The following is a 20,247-nucleotide window of genomic DNA, read 5'->3' as shown; positions in this document are numbered from 1 at the left end:
CATTTATATCAGACAGTGTAAGCTTGTCAAATTCAAGCTCTGGGAAATTACAGTCAGTCCAACTCCAGAAAACAAGTAACAGGAAAGGCCTTCTGGCCCCCAAATCCCCCCCAAACACCAGCCTATCAGGCTCCAGGACACTGACTCAGGGCAGAAGACATACCAGTAGAGCCACACTATCACAATTCGCCCCATGTTTTCAGAGATGAGAAAAAATGGGGCAGTGACCAGAATCCAGTCACCCCCAAATTATAAAAGAACAAAAAAAAGCAAGGCTCAGTTCATGTCCTTCCCGATAAGTTTCTTCTCTCTCGAATTCTCTAAGTTATAAGGCAAACACTTCATGAATCACTCTGGAAAGGAGAAGAATTTCTAGAAATGTCTCTCCCCTGCCCCAAACAAGTTTAAAGGAGAACAACTAGCAGTAACTAGCATAGGGGCACCTGGGTGGCTCAGTCGGTTAAGCATCAGACTCTCGGTTTCAGCTAGGGTCATGATCTCACAGTTCATGGGTTTGAGCCCCACATCAGGCTCTGCACTGACAGCAGACCTGCCTGGTATTCTCTCTCTGCCTCTCCCCTGTTATTCTCTCTCTCTCTTTCCCTCTCCCTCTCTCTCTCTGTCTCTCAAAATAAATAAACTTAAAGAAAAAGTGACTATAGCATAAATTAGCAAAACCTAGATACAAGCTCCCACCAGATGCCTTTAAACCAGTAACTTTCAAACTGAAGTAAGTGAAGGATTAAAACACATTGGGGTGGGGGTGGGGGGTCTCACCCATGGAGTAGACCTAAGTTATTTATGGTGAAGTGATACGTGTAAACACTAACCTAGGTATATATCCTTATGCCTCCAGCTCTCACGCAAATATAAAAGAAAAACAAATTTATAAAATAAATACAATTTAAAATACCAAACCAATGAAATTCAAATTAACACATTAATTTACTATGATGAATAACAATGCTTTGCAGAAGGTCAATGTCTAGTGTTGGGCTTCCCAGCAGAAAGAGATCATCGTTTTACCTTTCACTTCACTGTCAGCCCAATTCTTTGGACTTTGACATGATGGACCATCATTTAATTCAGAGGGCAGCAAACATTTTCTGTAAAAGGCCAAATTGTAAATATTTTCAGCTTTGCAGACCATATGGGCTCTGTCACAAGCTACTCAACTCTATCGCTGTAGCATGAAATCAGCCATAGACAGTGGTAATGGATGAGCCTGGCTGTGTTCCAATAAAACTTTATTTACGAAAACAGGTGCCAGGCAGGATTTGGCCCGAGGGCCATAGTTTGCTGACTCCTGATTTCATCCATCATCTTTATTATGTCATCATTTGGCCTTTTGCCTTCTAACAACAAATTTCACTCTTAACTATTGATTTATAATTTTTATGGGCCAGGCAATTCAATAATTCACTCCAAAATTTCAACCTTATAAAAAAATTAACAGAAAATATTTCTTGCCTGTTTACTACTCAATCACTGCTAAAGAACTGACATGAAAAAAGTCAGGGTCTGAACAACAGATCTTCTCAACATGGGTATGGGTACCTTTGGATTCTGTGTTCCTATAAGTCCCTTGGACTTTGTGGAAGCTCATTTCTCCCACTCCTTTTCTTTATTTGGACTACCAAATGGACATCCTTCCACCTTCATTGGACATGAATATATTATTTAAGGTTTTCTCTTTATTTTACCAGTCAATCATTCAAACAAAAAACAATTACTGAGTACTTACAAACGTCAGGCACTGTTTTGAGCACTTGGAATCTTAAGTAGAAAACAGACCCAAAGAATCCTGCTTGGAGAAGATATTGGCAAATGATATATCCAATATGATGTTAACATCCAAAATATAGAACGAACTCATATACTTGATCATGATGAACACTGAGTATTGTATAGAATTGTTGAATCACAATACTCTACACCTGAAACTAATATAACATTGTATGTTAATTATACTTAACTGATATATAAACAAATGAATAATAAAACATGAAAAAAATCAATACACAAAAAAAATACCTAAACAGTCTGATTAAAAATGGGCAGAGGGCCTGGGTAAACATTTTTCCAACAAAGACATAGAGACAGCCAACAGACACATGAAAAGATGCTCAACGTGACTCATCATCAGGAAAATGCAAATCAAAACCAAATGAAATACCACTTCACACCTGTCAGAATGACTAGTATTAAAAAGACAAGAAATAATAAGTGTTGGCAAGGATGTGGAGAAAAGGGAACCCTCATGCACTGTTGGTGGGAATGTAAATTGGTACAACCACTATGGAAAACAGTATGGAGGTTCCTCAAAAAATTAAAACTAGAGCTACTCTATGCTTCAGTAACTCCACTTCTGGGTAGGTATTGACCTAAGGAAAAAGAAAAAAAACTAATTCAAAATGATATATGCACCCCTGTTTATTGCATTATTATTTACAGTAGCCAAGATGCAGAAACAACCCAAGTGTCCATCAAAAGACGAATGGAAAAAAGGATGCAATATATATATATATATATATATAGCAATATATATATACAGTGGAATATTACTCATCCATAAAAAAGAATGAAATCTTGTTATATGTGACAACATGGATGGACCTTGAGGGTATTATGCTAAATGAAATAAATCAGAGAAAGATAAATACCATAGGATTTCAGTTAGATGTGGAATCTAGAAAACAAAACAACAACAACAAAAAAAGATAAACAGACTCATAAATAGGGAAGAAACTTAGTGGTTGCCAGATGGGAGCTGGCAGGGGGATGGGTGAAAGAAGCGAAGGGGATTAAGAGGTTACAGACTTCCAGTTATTAAATAAGTCATGGGGATGAAAAATAGGGCATAGGGAATCCAGTTGATAATAGTGTCATGACTTTGTGTGGTGACAGATGGTAACCACACTTCTCATGGCAAGCATACAGCAATGTATATAATTATCAAATCACTGTATTGAATGCTATGTTAAAACTAATATAATATGCCAACTATACTTCAAATAAGAAGAAAAAAAAACCTGCCTTCACAGACCTTCCATTCAGACTGAGGAATGGGCAGTAGAGACATAATAAATATTAAGCGCACGGCGCCTGGATAGCTCAGTCGGTTAAATCTTCAACTTCAGGTCAGGTCATGATCTCACGGTTCGTGAGTTCGAGCCTCTGTGCGAGCTCTCTGCTGACAGCTCAGAGCCTGGACCCTGCTTCAGATTCTGTGTCCCCCTCTCTCTCTGCCCCTCGCCCACTTGTGCTCTCTCCCTCTCAAAAATAAACATTTTTTAAAAAATTAAAAAAACAAAATAAAAACTTAAAAGCCATATTGATACATCAATTGTGGAGTTTTAATGAAATCAAGGAAGGTTTATATTAAATAACTTAAGACGCCAGCATCTTCATCTCAGAAGGCAATCTCCAATTGCAAGGTAGCATCCCAAAGAGAAGTGTTGTTTTCAACCTGTACGAGAATTCACCGACAACAGACGGGGATGTTTATTTTTGTTTTACTGCTAGGTCACGTCAACCTCACAAGAGTCGGATTGCTTACCAACCATCAGGAGTCCCGTGCTCTCACATCTTGGGCTCCATAAGGTGCCAGTGTGGTCAAGGCATATACACTCCAGAACTGAAATTAGTACAGACAGATGAACTAGCATGGACTGGCATTGTTATCTCCTTCACAGCCCCTTCCCATGTTGCCAGGAGAAGCCACAAGCAGGCCTTGCAAGGTCTTGGTCGGGTCCTGGCTTTGCCACTGGGGCCATGGATAAGTCAGCCACCTATGACAGGAATGCGTTTCCAGGCCCCATCATAGAATTCTTAAGAGAACCAAACAAGGAGTGCCTCAGTCAGTTAAGCGTCCAACTCTTGATTTTGGCTCAGGTCATGGTCTCCCAGTTCATGGGATCAAGCCCCGTATCAGGCTCTGTCTGACGGTGCAGAGCCTGCTTGGGATTCTCTCTCTCCCTCTCTCTCTCTGCCCCTCCCCTGTTCACTCGCTCATTCTCTCTCTCTCTCTCTCCCTCTCTCTCAAAATTAAAAAAAAAATAAACATTTTTTTTAAAAAGAGAGAACCAAATAAGACAAATTATGAGATTTTTTTTTTAATTAACCTGCTGACAGCTGGTCTGGCTCCAGGAAAAAAAAATTGAGGGCTACCAGAGATGGTAGATTTTTATTGATATACAACATATAGGCCCCAGCCTCTCTAGCTTATCGAGCCTCGGTCATTGCACTGGGTTCTTACCTTTAGTCAGGCCTGCATGCAGGCAGTCTATAATGTACTGAAGCAGCATTATCATTAATATTACTGTTATTGCATTAGTGGGTTAAAAGAACTAGTAAAGCCCAAATTTCTAAGATGCTCGTGTAGTTGACTCCTCTTCACAAAAGAGAAAGCCTTATCTCCATTCACATTCATCTTCACTTCATGAACATAATTAGTTACCAAGCCTAAAGATTTTCTCTCTTTTTTTTTTCTGGCAAAACCTTTCACAGACTGACAATATATATTATTCCTATTATCATTTGCTTTAATCAGTTTCAAAAAAAAACTAACCCCCAAGCTCTATTTCTATTGTATTTTCCTTGGGGCTTTGAAGAAGAAAAAAGCAAAGCGAAACAAAACCCCAAGGCCCCGCAGACTATATTTCTGCAGGGTCATGGAGTTGAATGTGAATGAATATTTGTATTTACTGAATATGAACGGGCAGGAGGACTTCTTTCCTCAAAGCTCTCAGACTCGGCCTATGCAATCCCTACTGTGTGAAAGCACTGAATCCGGACAGACACAGGAAGCCTTTGCTGTACGGACCACACTGTCCAGCATACATCAGTATCAAGCAGGACGGCTTCCTGAACCTCTTCTAAGGGAAAATCACTCTACTATGCACATCGATAGAACACTACACTGTCTCTTTCTGTCCCTTGTCCTCTGACCACAGACCAGTTGCTCCCAACGAGAGGCTGCCGAGTCCTATCTCATAAGCGCCCAGAGCAATAGCCTGAGGTTTATGAAGTCTAATAATAACGTGGTTCCCAAGAGGAATAAAACATCATCTTCCACCCTCCCCGCCTCCCAGCCACCAGGCACCCCACTCCCAGGAGGCAAACACAAGCCAGATTGCCCCCAAGAAAACAACTCCCCTAAGATGACAACATTTTCAATTTGCAATCTGGTTTTTTTTTTCTTTAATATGTGTGTTGTGTGCTTTTTCCTTTGTCAAAAGAGCACAAGCCTTTCATTTTGCCTTTTATTTGTCTTGCTGCCGGTACAGTGAAAATGTATTGGCTTTTCAGTTAGTGATTACACATCATCACATACCCAATTTATAACACCGTGCCCCAAAGAACAGATGTAATAAAGCAAGGGCAGGAAGTAGCAACCTTATAAAACAGAGCTGCCGACTCAAAGGTCTTTGCATGTGTGCTGGAAAGAACACAGTTTCGACACCAGGCCTGGGAACTTGTATTTTGCAAATGATCGCAGATGTTATGAACGCAGTGAGTGGGTGGGACAGGAAGCAAAGAAATCAGGAGATCCCATTTCCTGGTCCAAGGACGAAAGACCAATCGCCCGGTGCACTGCAGGGAAGCGCAGTGTTAACTTTGTGGCTATGTCTATCCCAACCAGACAGAAATGTGCAGGACCAGCCTCCTGAAGTTAAGGAATCCTTGGCTGGGAGGTCAGTCCTCCTCTCTAGTGGTTTGAAGTCTTATTCAGTTGTTCCAAGAGGTTCCATGGGAATAGGGTCCTGAATAGGGCTTTTTGGTGGGCACCTGCTGGTGAGATCTCCCCAGGTCCTTCTCAGAGACCCCCAGGCTGCAGAAAGGATCTACCACAAGGACCCCAGTAAATACTTCCTTGGTTCCACGACTACAGGAACCGAATTCTTTCAGTTGTGTCTAATTTTATCCTTTTTTGATGAAGACAATTAATGAAATATATAGCTATGTGTAATTTATTTGCATGTCTAGAGTAAATCAGAAAGTCCTGTCAGAGGAAGGGGCCCTTATTTTTGGTCTGTAGACCATGGTCCCTCCAATGGCTAATGGGAGGCTAGCGGGGCTCACCATGGCACCATTCCAACAGTGGCCTCTTCGCCTCAGACCTCACCTGCAGAGCAGGGTGTGGGATCTGATCTGCCTCTAGGCCCAGACTTGTCTGACAGAGGCACTTAGCCCTCAGACCTAGAAGTCTGGTTCCCTGCTGGAAACTGGACACTGGCCTCCCTGAACACTATGTCAGAGGAGAACAGAGATGATGCAAATGCCCTCCGCACCTCTGCGGGCTCAATTCTTTTCCTCCCCTGTCATCTCCAGAGTGAGCACCCCCGCCTTTTATCTCAGCCGGAGTCTGAGCCATTTCTCAACTCCTCTGCTGCTCTAGGCTTGGGTTTCCCCAGATGCCATTCTCTCTCTCACCCTCTCTTTCTCTCTCCATTCCTGTCCTTCCTCTTCCTCTCCTTTCACAGGAGACCAGACTCATGTTCTTCTTAGCACAAGACCCCCTATGCTTAGTCACTTACTGTCACACACACCCAGACACACATGCACACTCATGCTCTCCACTTCACTCACATATACACACTCACTTCCCACACTCACTCACTCACTCACACATAATCACACATACACACATAGAGAATCCTTTTCCAACTGCTCCACACACACTGATTTCAGAATTAAAACGCTTGCCACACTGTCTGCTTCATTATTGTATAAATGTTTCATGTGTGGCAGTCACACATTACATCCCCCTAACTCTGCCCCGAAATTCCATGAGGGCAAGCCAAAGGCATAGGCTGCCTCCATCCCTCGCTCCACAGCTTTTAGCAAAGAACTGGACTTAAGGCAAAAGCTCAGCAAAGTTTCAAAATCACTGAGCTGAGAGAGGTGCTGGATATCACCAAGTCTCCCATTTCCCCACTCCAGACTAGATATGGGGATGGATGGTTGGTTGAATGGATGGATGGATGGATGGGTGGGTGGATGGATGCAGGGATGCAGGGATGCCAGGATGGGTCCTGGGATGGATGGATGGATGGATGAAGGGATGGATGGATGGATGGATGGATAGATGCAGGGATGCCAGGATGGGTCCTGGGATGGATGGATGCAGGGATGGATATATGGATGGGTGCAGGGATGGATGGATGGATGGATGGATGGATGGATGGATGGATGGATAGATGGATGCAGGGATGCAGGGATGGATGGATGGATGGATGGATGGATGGATGGATGGATGGATGGATGCAGGGATGCCAGGATGGGTCCTGGGATGGATGGATGGATGGATGGATGGATGGATGGATGGATGGATGGGTGCAGGGATGGATGGGTGGGTGCAGAGACAGATGGGAGTGTGTATACATGCACTGATTGATGCATTCATTGATTGGCAGGACTGGAATGATAATTTATGGACTCCAGGGTCATTCTGGGGCTGTGACTCTGTACTTGGTGTTTGGGTGGACTTTTGGTCTCCAAGGCCCTGCCCTGGACACCCTATTCTGGCCCCAGCCCAGAGGAAGTCATTGAAGTCATAGTAAGAATTCTGACCTGGCCTCAGACAAGCCTGGGTTCCAAGACTGTCTCTGTCGCTCCCTTTGTGACCGTCAATAAGCTCTTCTAAACCTGTTCTTCGGTGTGAAATGGAAATATTAATAAGATATATTTCACTGAGCTGCTGTGAGCATTGGTGGCTCAGTCGGTTTAGCGTCCTACTCCTGGTTTCAGCTCAGGTCATGATCTCAAGGTTCGTGAGTTGGAGCCTCGCATTGTCTCTGACAGCACAGAGCCTGCTTGGAATTCTCTCTCTCTCCCTCTTAGTCTGCCCCCTGCCCTTGCTCTCTCTCTCTCTCTCTCAAAATAAATAAATAAATAAAACATTTTTAAAAAGAAAGAGATAAAGTAGGAAAAGCATTCCACACAGGGCCTGGCACATAAGAAAGACCCAATACACAACTGTTACCTGATTATGACCATCAGAGTCAAAACTAAATAGGAGGGGTGGTTCTGAATCCTGCACCTGCCATCAGTTACTCTTGAACATCACTTTAAACCCCCTATGCTGGTTTCCACACTTTGTTTGGGGGTTAGCAAAATGAAGATGATAAAATCTGCTTCACCAGGCTGTTGTGTAAGGTACATAAAAATCTCAGGTGTACAGCACCTAGTACATCTCAACTGCATGCACACCTAGCGTGCAGGAGGTACGGGAACCAAGTAGTAGTGGGCATTATCTGTAAGCAGTGGTGCTTACCCTGGTGGCTCCTAAAGTCGCCACCAGCTGTGGCTGCCTCTGTCCCTATTGGCCCTCCCCTGCCCCATGTCCCACTGCCACGCCCCCCCAGGACAGAGCCCTCAGAAATGGCCTCCTGGCCAGGGTTGCTGGAGACAAGCTTCTTCTCAGAGATCTCGAAGCACTTTTAAAGGCTGGTGCCACTAGCTTCTCCCACCTTTTTACAGTAGGAGGGCTGTGCCCAGGGTGTGCTGAGCAGCTGCAGCCAAGGGCCAACTGGGGAGGGAAACTTGACTGCAAAGGTTTCAAATACCCTCATGTATACAGGGCAGAGGGGTGGGAACTGAGAACCAAGAAAAGATGTGGGAGGGAAATTCCAGAACAGATTCAGGTCACACTTTGAGAATCTGAGGAAAGAGATTATTCGTTTGTATTTTAATTGTAAACTTCTTTGCTGGATTATAAAAGTAATCATAGAAAATACCCAAAGGCAAATATATGTGTAGCTAGTATACATGTGTGTGTGACTACTGTTAATAGTTTTCACTTGTTTATTTTAGCATAGTTGAGATCAGGGCACCTGAGTGGCTCAGTCAGTTAAGTGTCCAACTCTTGATTTCAACTCAGGTCATGATCTCACGGTTTGTGAGTTCAAGCCCTGCATGAGGCTCTGCACTGACAGCACAGAGCCTGCTTGGGATTCTCTCTCTTTCTCTCTCTCTCTCTCTCTGCCCTTCCCCCACTCTGTCTCTCTGTCTCTCTCTCAAAATAAATAAATAAACTTAAAAAAAAAAAACAAACATGGTTAAGATACACCTACATAAAACATTTTACATCTGTTTTCCAGTTAATGTCACATATTATTATACAATTAATTTCCCATATCATTAAAAGCCTCTTTAATGACATCATCTTTAATGACTTCATAAATACTCCCTCATTTGGAGACCACTAATTTATTTAGCCATTCTACTCTTGCCCGCTTAGGCTGTAACCGCTCTTAAACCCCAACAACCTCTGAAGCATGAAATACATACACTGCTCGTACCCAGAGGTGAGGAATCTGCAGCCTGGGGCCTCAGGGCCCCCCTCCCCTCCCCAGCTTCAGGTCAGGGCCCTGCGATAATTACAGGATGAAGATCAGGAAGCCGCCTCCACGCTGCCTCATTGCCCACATATCCAGAATTAACATTTTAATGGCTAAAGAGCAGCATTGTGATTCTCACAGACATAATTCTAGTCAATGAGATAGGCGATCTAAATTGTAGAGGAATCCATTTTTACTAGAATTCTATAAAGTTTATTGAACGAAATACAACCCATAAATCTTTTCTTTTCTTTTTTGTCTTACCTTTGATCTGAACTATCTTAGTCCAAACTCGTTTGATTGCAAGGATCAGAAACAACTCAAAGGAGCTCAAATAAAAGGTGAGGGTTATTGCAAGGGGACACAGAGGCCCTGAGGGAAGCCAGGAAGCATTGAATCAGGCCTCAAGAAGGACAGAAACCAGGGATTTGCTCTCTCATTCTCTTTATTCGCACAAGATTTCTCTGCTCTTCTCCGGGCCCCCACTCCTCCCTCCCCCCTCCCTCCTGACTGGCTTCTCTGAGCCTCAGTCCCTTATACATTCAGCAAGTACATAGTCCAAAAATGCCCCCCCCTTGTCTCCTCTCTACATGGCCTTTCAGCACAAGCGCCCAGCATCGGCTCACAACATCCTTCTGAATGCTTGGTTCCAATTCCCCAGAGAGAGACTCTCACTGGGTTGGAAGAACATCTGTCCCAATTCACATAAGCCATTGATGATTCTCTGCCAAGCCCACAGTCAGGCTCCCATGTCAACATCTGGTCCAATCAGCTGTGACAAGGGAAGGAGGGTCACGCGGGTCCTGCTTACTCAGCAAGGCGTTAGGAGGACAGTAGATTTCCTAACAAGGGAATCTGGGCCAACAAGAAGCTCCTGTGTCTAATTCCTAGACCAAGGACTATAAACCAAGTCAGAGATTGTATTTTTTCCACAGACGTCCTAGAAACACAGTCTTCAGGAAAGTGCCAACTAATGCTATCTCTTCCCATAATCAGGTGAACAAATAACATGGTCCCTGGAAATCATAAGCCCTGAGTACCCTTGGCTGAGCCCCTGATTTCAGTCAGGAGCCTTGATCCACCAGTAGGTTCTTCAAATCAGCCAGAACCTGTTTTAGCACAAGCTCAGGGATGCTCCCTGAGCATCTTGGGATTGAACTGATGGTGTTCTGAGAGGCAGGCTGCTACCTCGAGTCTTCCCCAGGCTGCCCAGCTCACACCCCAAAGATTTCATAAATACAACAGAAATAAAGGCACTAACAATAAGAGAAAATATTGACATATTAAACTCTGTTAAAATTAGAAATTTCTGTTCGGGATCATATAATACTAAGAGGGTGAAAAGGCGGCCCACAGAATAGAAGAAGGTATGTGCAATAAATATACCCAACAATATATTGCAATTAAAATAGAATGAGAAGTCTTATAAATTTCTTTAAAGGCAATTGAAAATGGCCAAAAGACTTAAACAGGCACTTCACAAAAGAGGATTTTCAAGTGGCTTATGAATGTATGAAAATGGGCTCAACCACAGCAGCCACTGGGGAAACACGAAGGGAAAAACACACTGGGACAGCTCTGTGCTTCATCAGAATGGCAAAATGAAGGAGCAGGGAAAGCTGTGAGACGCGGAAGCTCATGCACTGCTAGAGGGAGTGGAAATTAACACACTCACTGTGTAAACCTGCATGACATGATCATTAAAGCGGAGCCATATACTTTCTCTTCTTTAATGTTTTTTTTTTAACGTTGCTGATTTATCTTGAGAGAGAGCACAAGTCGGGGAGAGGCAGAGAGAGAAGGAGAGAGAGCATCCCATCAGTCTCCATGCCATCAGCGCAGAGCCGGAGGAGGGGCTCGAACCCACGAGTGAGATCATGACCTAAGAGGAAATCAAGAGTGGATGCTGGTTAACCGACTGAGCCACCCAGGCGCCCCTAAAGCAGAACTACATACTTTCTATAGGACTTGGCAGGTCCTCTCTCAGGTATATATGCCAAACAGAAATACAGGCAGCATAACACCAGGTGAAAGTGCCAAAAACAAGAAACCACCCAAATCTCCATCAACAGCAGGATGGATGCACTGGTCTATAACCATACCGTGATATATGTAGCATTACAAATGAATAAACTACTGCTACCTGAGGCAACATGGATAAATCTCACAAAATAAGCCAGCCCAAAAAAAAAAAAAAAAAAAGTACAGATTGTCTGATTTCATTTTATAAAGTACAAACACAGGCCAAGCTAATCTACAGTGTTAGGAGGTGGGCTCATGGTCGTCTCGGAGAAGGAGGTTGGGGAGTGGCAGGGAGGGGCACAAAGAGGGGATTCTGGGGTTCCGGTGATGTTACGATTCTTCATCCGGGTGGTGGTTACGTGAGCACATGGGTTCACTCTGCGATAATTCATCAGGCTTTATACTTACGATTTGGGTGGTTTTCTGAACGTATATTACACATTCACTGTTTATAAAGGTGATTACTGTGCATTGTGATACATGTAGCTGTCCCCAAACGTGATCATATTCCATATATGTATGTGTGTCCTGTGGACCAGAGAGGTTAAGTGATTTCCACAAAGTCACACAGGTAGTTAGTGCTGTGCCAAGTCCACCTAGGTTTTAAGACTCCAAGACTCTACTATCCCCTGATGTTTCCATCTAGATATCAAAGCCTCAACCCTACCCCCTTTCCCGGCAAGATTGATAAAATATGCCTACACCTCACAGAAAGAAGAAACAACTGATATTCAAGACATCTTTTGAGTCATGAACTAACCTTGATGTAATGACAGCTCTCTAGGGGGCATTAGCCAAACTCAACACTCAATTCTTTCGCCTTGCGTGTATAAGTCGTTCCTGCAGAAACACCTCATCAAGAAGGCACCAAACCCAGGTGGCCCCCCTTCTAGCGGCCTCGCCAGACAGCTGCTGGGCTGCTGACCTCATGTCTGATACGTCGGCTTTGGCTACCACACCACCGTATTGCTCTTCCCAGAGCCACTGTGGCTTTAAGGACCTCTTTGGTTCAACTTAAAACAAAAATTAATGGAAGACAGAGAGAGAGAGAGAATGTAAAATTGCACTGAATCAAAACAGGACACAGTGTCAGCTCACAGGGGTGCACCTGGACCCCATGCACCTCTGGAGTTTGTGGTGTCTCGTGGGGAAAAAGAATAGAGAGCTTTGTCCCAGGAAGAGTTTATCATCACAGAATTCCCCGTTGAAAGAAACTTTTAAAGTTCATCTTCTAAGAGCAGAGAATAATGACGACAACACTTGGAGAGCATTTTTACAGATTCCAAGGGTTTTTCGAATGTCTCTCTTGATTCTCTGGACAATCGTTTCAGGTGAGGTATTCTTACCCCCCTTTTAGAGACAAGGAAATCCAACCTCGGGCCATTTGCAGAGTGATTAAGTGGTGGCCTCCCATTATTGGTGTCAGGTGGGTGGAGCCCAAACCCCAAGCCCTTTCCACCCCACTGTCATCCATACTATAAACTACACCCTGCTCTGCGGGAACACCTGAAACTTGCCATCACTATGTCTCAAGAAGTCTTGGATCCAGAGATCAACAGGATCCCAAGAAAGCCAGCTAAGGAACATGGGAGCCCAAGTCTGGCTGCCTCCATGCTGAACGTCTGTGAGATTTTACAGAAATGCCCATGTATCCATAACACGCTGGGTTATATAGAATGTTCTTCAGTCAGCCCTCTGAGCCAGTATGGTTTTTTTGTAAGGTTTTCTTTTTTAGGTTTATCTCTTTTTGAGAGAGAGCAAAAAGAGAGGGAGACAGAGGATCCATTGTGGGCCCCATGCCGACACCTGATGTCGGGGTTTGAACTCACAAACTGCAAGATAATGACCTGAGCCAAAGTCAGACGCTCAACGGACTGAGCCACCCAGGTGCCCAACTCGGTAAGGTTTAACCACATTAGGAGGCTTATCCAGTGTGGTTGTGCCCAGATTGGCATTAAGAACAATATAAAGGTAACAGAGACCAAGTGGAATCAGGATAAAGGACACAACCTTGCCATGCTTGGTTAGTTCTCTCTGTAGATGCAAATGCTGTCCCCAGAGTGCCAAGAACTGCAATGAACAAATAGCCCACTGTCCTCATGAGCTGACTCCTGCAAAGCCATGGGCATACCCTGAAGATGGGCAGCGAGCACACACCACCCACAGGAAAGGGATGGGAAGGCCCCCAGGAATCCCCCACTTCTCCCCAGAGTACCTCAGAGCTTCCCAGGGATGAGCCCACTAAGAAGTGCCTCAGACCAGAAAGTTCTCCACCCAGATTTCTCCCAGCAGCAAAAGCACCAGGAGCCTGTTAAGAGATCCCTCACCTCCCGTGTCCATCCACCCTCCTGGAGCAGGAGCCTGGCCTGGGATGAGGAGGGCTTATACAGTATTTATAACACGTGGTGTGTGGATCAATGCAAAGACCAACTGCGTCCTAACAGTGAGCTGTCCTGTTCACAGTCTAGCCCTAAACAACAACCAAAGTGAAAGAGACTGCTGTTTACAGAGATGAGGAAGGAAAACTCAGAAGAACACTCTCCCCTGTGTTACCAATCCAGCTGCCATAAAGAACATCCTGTTTTCAGAACTACCTCTCATGGCTCACATGTTCCGACTGCTTTATAACAAACCCTCCCCACCGGGCAGATCGGAGACAAGCCATGTCTCCAATATTGCTGCTGTGGCTGCTGCTTCGATGCTGCCACCACGACTGTTAAAAGTGTGCCTGCAGAGCCAGTTTGGTGGGCATGGCTGGCCGGCTGGAGGTAGTTCAGGCTGGGAGCCAAACCCCAAGTAGCCACTCATTGCCTTTTCCTCCCCGAGTTTCCTGAAGCTCTGCTGATTGCGCCCCAGAGGCCCCAGCTCTTCCTGGATGTAGCGTGAGCCCACAAAGCACTGCTGGGCAGGACACAGGCTTCGCACAAGGGGCTCTGAACTAGTGGGCCTGTTCCCATGGCCAGGAGAACTGGGCCAGGCTGGCTTTCCAAGGAGCCAACCCACAGAGCTTGGGTTCCAACCCTTTGAAAGTCTTCCCGATAGCAAGACGACTCTGGGCTGCTGATTCTCCTGCCTGCCACTGCCTCGGCGATCGAAAGGAAGAAAAATCAGGGCCTGGAAAAGTAGTTGCCGTGGGCTAGAGCCCAGCATGCAACGGCAGACACCCAGACATCTGTCAAGAACAAGTATTGACATTTATTGACTGTCTGCAGACAGAGACTGCATCACGAGCTCCAGGGGTCACTGAGGATCAGCCACAAAGGAAGGCCCAGAAATGCAACATTACCTGTGCAGCACATTCTTCAAACCCAGCCCTGTGCCAGGGGCTCGGCCTAAACACTGCAGTCACACCAGACACAACACCATCCCACAAGCCAATATAAATGCGTACCGGCATCAAGCAAAGGTCCCCGGTCCAGTGCTCTCAATCAGGGCAGCACCACCTCCTCATGGGCCATTTGGAAATTCAGGGTGTGGAGTCAGGTTGTCAGAGCACCAGGGGGAAGCTCCTGGCCTTCAGGAAGTAAGAACCAGGGCCTTACTGGTTCAGGAAGTAAGAACCAGAACGCCGAGCCTCCAGCAACGCAGGAGACAATCCTGCACTAAGAATTGCCCTGCCCAGAAAGCGGACACCTCCCATCCCTCAGCCCTAATTCTCAGCCTGATTTGTCTTGTCTTCCTTGAATAAACATCACAGTCTCACGAGGTGCCCAGCAGTTTAGGGGACTCACTAGCACCCATGGAAAGGCTGTTTCTTCAGGTACGGTGCTAGTTGGCACAAGAAGCTGTGTGGTACAATGTCATCAGCTTGGGCTCTGGGAAGTCTTCGAGGCTAAGTCCTGCCTGTGTGACCGCAGTCAGCCTCTCGTCTGTACGTGTGGGTAATAACCTGCTCTTCCTTTATATACTTGTTATGAGGTTCAGTGAGATAGTGCGGACCATGTGTTTACAGGCTGTACTCAATAAGTATAGTGATGTTTACTATTTAAGAACTGTCACAGGGGCGCCTGGTGGCTCAGTCAGTTAAGTGTCCAACTTCGGCTCAGGTCATGGTCTCGTGGTTCATGGGTTTGAGCCCCGCGTCGGGCTCTGTGCTGACAGCCAGCCCAAAGCCTGGAGCCTGTTTCAGATTCTGTGTCTCCCTCTCTCTCTGACCCTCCCCTGCTCATGCTGTCTCTCACTCTCTCTCAGAAATAAATAAAACACTTTTAAAAAATTAAAAAAAAAAAAAAAGAACTGTCACAGGCACCTGGGTGGCTCAGTCGGTTAAGAGTCCAGCCCTTGATCTCAGCTCAGGTCTTAAGTTCAGGTTGTGAGTTCAAGCCTGTGTTGGGCTCTCTGTGCTGGATGGGAAGGCTCCTTAAAAAACTGTTAGCTCAAGAATCTAGATTGGAATTTGTCAGTAGCAGACACAGTGGGGTCAAGTGAAATGAAGACTGATTGAAATTTAGAAAATCTATCAAACCCCAGATCTACTTTTTTACCCATAATGTCTTCAGCCAGTCAGTTGACCTAGTCAGACTCTCATCTTTTCACACCTGAAAACATTCATTTAACCATAAAGCCTTTGCAGGAAGATTGCGAGAATTTGCTGAAATTAGGAACTGAGAGTGGTTTGCCTGCCTTAAAGAACAGGACAAAGTAAACATCACATGTTTCATCTGTGGGGAAGCCTCTAAAGCTAGACTATCACAACCATAGCTTGGTGTTTTCTCTTTCACTTAGGATGACATCATCTCCGAGATTAAAAGTAATCAATGCAGAAACATACAGAAAGATGTTCAAGCTCGCTAATAATAAAAGATGCATATTAAAATATCAAGAGACCATTTTTCACATAACATGCTGGCAGAGATTCAAAAGACAGATGATGCTCAGTGTTGGAGAGGGAAACAGGCTTCTTATATATAAACACTGTGGGCGGAAATATTAATTGATACAATATTTCTAGAAGGCAATATGGCAAGGCAGACCAAAAATTATATACGTGTATACATATATACACACACATACAGTATATAGATAAAGGAAATAATTCATACTTACAGGATACTGTATAAAATGTTTATTGCCACGTTCCTTACAATGGATAAAAATTGGGAATAGCCTAAATGTTCTTTAACTGGAGACTGGCTAAATAAACAATGCTACATCTATTTTTTAGAATATAGGCAGTCATAACAAAACATGAACTAGAGCTACATGCAGTCCCGTGGAAAGATGTTTGGATTAAATTACCAAGGGTAAATAACAAATTACTGGACAGTGGTAACTATGGTACATTCCCAATGTGGCAAAAAAATAAAAAGGTTTTATAGTTGCATGTCACAGGTCTGAAAGAGAATATGCTAGATTCACTGGTTACCTACGAGAAAGAGATTAAGGGTTGGAGAAGAAAAGATTTTCAATTTATATATCTAGAAGTGCTTTCTGTTTATTTTTTTAAGATTTTATTTTTAAACAGTCTCTCCACCCAATGTGGGGGTCGAACTCACAACCTTAAGATCAAAAGTTGCACACTCCACCACCTGAGCTAGCCCGTAGAGGTGCATTATGTTTAGAGATACATTCCACCTGAATGCCGAGAGGTTAAGGGTTAAAATTCAGTCGAAAAGGAAGCCAAACCCTATAAATAATTTTATATTAAAACTGTATCACAATTTTTGGGTGCCTGGGTAGCTCAGACAGTTAAGCACCTGACTCTTCATCTCAGCTCAGGTCTTGATCTCCGTGTCATGAGTTTGAGCACCACATTGGGCTCTGAGCTGGGCGTGGAGTCTACTTAATTTAAAAAACAAAAAACATAAAAAATAATTTTATCACAGGTTTGATTAAAACCAGAGCGAAATTTCATGAGCTGCCATTCCATGCAGAAACCCTTCCTCTGGACCCACCACCCCATCACTGCCCATTTGTGTTGCTGAGGAGATGGTCACTTTCAACCAAGGTAGGGGAGAAGAAGCATACTCTGAACAGTGTCTGATTTTTCTGTTTTTCCTTGTTCTCATATTCTCTGTTACGATTGGTCAAGGATCATTTATCATAGATGCTGTATGTGATTCAGGAGCCTCTCCCCCTCTTTGAAATGCTAAGGTGGTACAGTTGACATCCTGTCTTTGGCTCAACCTCACGAGATGCGAAGCCTTCTCAGATGAGGCTTTTTCTTGAAAGACTCGTGGCCTAAATAGAGGTAAACATTTCAAACTTAAAAGCCGTTCTGAAAGGTTGTTTTGTTGAATGTCATGAATGTTATTACAACAAATAATTCTAAAAAATGAGACTTAATGACAATCTAATTATCTTCATCAACTGCTCTCACAAATTACCAGAGACTTAAACAACAAACGTTTCTTTCTCACGTTCTGGAGACTGGAAGTTCAAGAGCAAGATGCCAGCAAATTCCACATCTTGTAATGTAAGGCCCTTTCCTGGCTTGCAGACAGTGCCTTGTTGCTGTGTCCTCACTCAGCAGAAAGAGAAAGCTGGGGATGAATAGGGACACATGTACCCCAATGTTCATAGCCGCACTTTGAACAGTAGCCAAATCATGGAAAGAGCCTAAATGTCCATCAACTGATGAATGGATCAAAAAGATGTGGTTTATCTATACAATGGAATATTATATGACAATGAGAAAGAATGAAATCTGGCCATGTGTAGCAATGTGGATGGAACTCGAGGGTGTTATGATGAGCGAAATAAGTCAGGCAGAGAAGGACAGATACCATATGTTTTCACTCACATGTGGAATAGGAGAAACTTAACAGAGGACCATGGGGGAGGAGAAGGGGAGAAAAAAATAGTTGGGGAGAGGGAGGGAGGCAAACCATAAGAGATTCTTAAATACTGAGAACAAACGGAGGGTTGATGGGGGTGGGGAAGAGGGGAAAGGGAGTGACGGGCATGGAGGAGGGCACTTGTTGGGTTGAGCACGGGGTATTGTATGGAAACCAACTTGACAATAAACTATAAAAGAAAATAAAAAGGAAAGAGAGAGCTGGGTTCCTGGTCTCTTATTAGGGTGATCATCCCAACATGGGACCCCACGCTCATGACCCTAAGTACCCCCCAAAGGCCTAACCTCTAAATACCACCACATTGGGGCTCAGGGTCTCAACGTGAGGGAATGCAGGCATTCAGGTCATAGCACGAATCTACTTTTTTGGTCTTGTTATTTTTCAGGTTTTCATAAAATTGTTGGTTCCCAAGAAGGATGTAAGGACATAATGTTTTTTCCCAAAGTTGTCTAGCCAGCGTTCATATTGTCATTTATCACCCTATTTTGTTAACAATTCCAAAGTTCATAAATGTGTGCATAGAATTAACGGCTTTCATTCTCGTGGTTACTATAGCACGTCGCTCTTACAATAATAAATGCATATTTGTACTTCAGCTGATTGATAACATTTTCAACATATAAACCACAAAAGGGATTCCGGCTCCAAGTTACATCTAGAGGGCTTGCCTCTCTTTCAAAACGAATGTTTAGCTATTAATAAATGGGAATGCCATGCCTCATTCAGATCGCCGCTGCTGTTGTGATCAGATTCGATGCAATCCCACCACTATGGACCACACACAAGTTTGGGGATGCCGCAAATGGTGTTGAAGTTGGCATCAACTCTCTGGCCTTCTGAAGGCCGAGCCCAAAGCCGAAGCCCAATATTAGATTCGCACCAAACACCAAGGCCAAAGTTGGCCTTCAGCGCATCTCAAACTTATTCTAATCTACATTGTTGGATTTCCTTACACACATCAAATAAACAAGCACCCCACCCCTGAAAAAAAAGTATGAGTAGGAACATCGCCTTGGACCTCTCAAGAGTTCCCAACCTTTTTGAATAGTGGTTGTTGTTTGATTATCATTTTGTTGTGGGTACGATCTTAGTTAGGGCTCACAGCCTCCCCAGAGATCACCACCATCCAATGTGCCTCCTACTCAGAAGTTCCTCACGGGGCAGCCGTTTGCCCATCACCACTGTCCCTCACTCCCACATGCTACATGCAGCTGACTCAACACAGCTCCGACTACATCCAGCCCATGAAAAACTTGCTGGGACTTCTTTCACTGACAGAGTAGAGCCTAATCCTTAGGGTGACAGCATCTCCCAAAAGATGACCCCACCCTACCTTTCCCAGGCCACTCTTCCCTCACAAACCATACTCCTGGCACCCTGGACTGTGTTACCCCTATTCCCTTCCCCTCAGTACTGTCTCTTGTGAATTTGTACTTGACCTTCAGGATCCAGTGTCATTACTACCCCACCCACGAAGTCCATTTCTGACATCTGCCAGCAGAATTCGTCCATCCTTGCTGCCAACTTGGACAGAGTGCCCACCCCACTAATCTGAAAACAGGAGCCACATCAGGGCCACTGTCAAGCCCCAGCTTCCTGCCCAGTTGAAGCAAAAAGTCCTTCCAGCAAATACAAGGATCTTAGCAAATGGGGAAAGAATGAATGAATGAATGAATGAATGAGTGAGCACATAAAATTAGTTCCAAATCTTTATGGAAATTTTACACCCACTTCTTCACATCAATGTGAATGTTCCAACTAGATTTCCAAAGCCAGAGCTGGAAACCACTGGACCATTGATTTTCAGACCTCATTCTCCAGAGACCTCAAGTTCACAGCAGAGATTAAGTGGGGGCCAGTAAAAGCAGGTGCCCTACCCGCCCCCACTGTGCACAGAGCAGAATGTCTGGGCTCTGTACATCCAAGTTCCCAGTGATGGTGTGTTGGCAAGAGGCGGGGGGAGGAGGGAAGAGGCTGAGAACCACTCCGGTGAGCAAACCCAATCTGAGAAGTTCACCTATAATGTGAGAATGTCATTGAAATCAAAGGTGTTGGCTTGACAGTGAAACTGGAGTTTCCTCTGA

General features: G+C 44.4%; 1 pseudogene; it reads left to right on the top strand.

The window, feature by feature from the left end:
• Positions 1 to 20,247, top strand: part of LOC120238676 — a 49,087-nt pseudogene that overhangs the window by 1,258 nt on the left and 27,582 nt on the right.

This window comes from Hyaena hyaena, unplaced genomic scaffold, assembly GCF_003009895.1.
Source record: "Hyaena hyaena isolate Hyena2069 unplaced genomic scaffold, ASM300989v1 scaffold_215, whole genome shotgun sequence".
NCBI lineage: Eukaryota > Metazoa > Chordata > Mammalia > Carnivora > Hyaenidae > Hyaena > Hyaena hyaena.
This window is presented reverse-complemented; position numbering and strand designations above follow the sequence as displayed.